Genomic DNA, 2,176 nt, shown 5'->3' on the forward strand with positions numbered 1-2,176 from the left:
TTTGGGGGTGGGCGGGCCAGTAATGGCGGGGCGGGGCTGACCAGTGGACAGCAACCCTGTTTCCCGGGACAGAAAGCTTGTGAGGTTTGGCTTTCAGGTGCAGTGTGTGGCGCAGCCTGGGCACTCGTTGGGCAGCCAGGGGTTTCTGTGCTGGCACCTTTTTTCTTGGAGGAATTCTCATTTGGATCGAATTTTGGGGGTGGGCGGGCCAGTAATGGCGGGGCGGGGCTGACCAGTGGACAGCAGCCCTGTTTCCCGGGACAGAAAGCTTGCGAGGTTTGGCTTTCAGGTGCAGTGTGTGGCGCAGCGTGGGCACTCGGTGGGCAGCCAGGGCTTTCTGTGCTGGCACCTTTTTTCTTGGAGGAATTCTTATTTGGATCGGGTTTGGGGGTGGGCGGTCCAGTAATGGCGGGGCGGGGCTGAGCAGTGGACAGCAGCCCTGTTTCCCGGGACAGAAAGCTTGTGAGGTTTGGCTTTCAGGTGCAGTGTGTGACGCTGCCTGGGCACTCGGTGGGCAGCCAGGTCTTTCTGTACTGTCACCTTTTGCCTGCAAGGAATCCTCATTTGGATCGGGTTTGGGGGTGGGCGGGCCAGTAATGGCGGGGCGGGGCTGAGCAGTGGACAGCAACCCTGTTTCCCGGGACAGAAAGCTTGTGAGGTTTGGCTTTCAGGTGCAGTGTGTGACGCAGCCTGGGCACTCGGTGGGCAGCCAGGGGTTTCTGTGCTGGCACCTTTTTTCTTCGAGGAATTCTCATTTGGATCGGGTTTGGGGGTGGGCGGGCCAGTAATGGCGAGGCGGGACTGACCAGTGGACAGCAGCCCTGTTTCCCGGGACAGAAAGCTTGTGAGGTTTGGCTTTCAGGTGCAGTGTGTGACGCAGCCTGGGCACTCGGTGGGCAGCCAGGTCTTTCTGTGCTGTCACCTTTTGCCTGCAAGAAATCCTCATTTTGATCGGGTTTGGGGGTGAGCGGGCCAGTAATTGTGGGGCGGGGCTGACCAGTGGACAGCAACCCTGTTTCCCGGGACAGAAAGCTTGTGAGGTTTGGCTTTCAGGTGCAGTGTGTGGCGCAGCCTGGGCACTCGGTGGGCAGCCAGGGCTTTCTGTGCTGGCACCTGTTTTCTTCTAGGAATTCTCATTTGGATCGGGTTTTGGGGGTGGGCGGGCCAGTAATGGCGGGGCGGGGCTGACCAGTGGACAGCAGCCCTGTTTCCCGGGACTCAAAGCTTGTGAGGTTTGGCTTTCAGGTGCAGTGTGTGGCGCAGCCTGGGCACTCGGTGGGCAGCCAGGGCTTTCTGTGCTGGCACCTTTTGCCTGCAAGAAATCCTCCTTTGGATCGGGTTTTGGGGGTGAGCGGGCCAGTAATTGTGGGGCGGGGCTGACCAGTGGACAGCAACCCTGTTTCCCGGGACAGAAATCTTGTGAGGTTGGGCTTTCAGGTGCAGTGTGTGGCGCAGCCTGGGCACTCGGTGGGCAGCCAGGGGTTTCTGTGCTGGCACCTTTTTTCTTCGAGGAATTCTCATTTGGATCTGGTTTGGGGGGTGGGCGGGCCAGTAATGGCGGGGCGGGGCTGAGCAGTGGACAGCAGCCCTGTTTCCCGGGACAGAAAGCTTGTGAGGTTTGGCTTTCAGGTGCAGTGTGTGACGCAGCCTGGGCACTCGGTGGGCAGCCAGGTCTTTCTGTGCTGTCACCTTTTGCCTGCAAGAAATCCTCATTTGGATCGGGTTTGGGGGTGAGCGGGCCAGTAATTGTGGGGCGGGGCTGACCAGTGGACCGCAACCCTGTTTCCCGGGACAGAAAGCTTGTGAGGTTTGGCTTTCAGGTGCAATGTGTGGCGCAGCCTGGGCACTCGGTGGGCAGCCAGGGGTTTCTGTGCTGTCACCTTTTTTCTTGGAGGAATTCTCATTTGGATCGGGTTTTCGGGGTGGGCGGGCCAGTAATGGCGGGGCGGGGCTGAGCAGTGGACAGCAACCCGTTTCCCGGGGACAGAAGCTTGTGCTGTTTGGCCTTTCAGGTGCAAAGTGTGTGTCGCAGCGTGTGGGCACTCGGTGGGCAGCCAGGGGTTCTGTGCTGGCACCTTTTTTCTTGCAGTGAAATTCTCATTTGCGATTGGTTTGGGGGGGTTGGGCGGGCCAGTAATGGCGGGGCGGGGATGAGCAGTGGACAGCAACCCTGTTT

The sequence above is a fragment of the Pipra filicauda genome, unplaced genomic scaffold (genome assembly GCF_003945595.2).
Source record: "Pipra filicauda isolate LSUMZ 115617 unplaced genomic scaffold, ASM394559v2 scaffold1121_size70662_pilon, whole genome shotgun sequence".
Lineage (NCBI taxonomy): Eukaryota > Metazoa > Chordata > Aves > Passeriformes > Pipridae > Pipra > Pipra filicauda.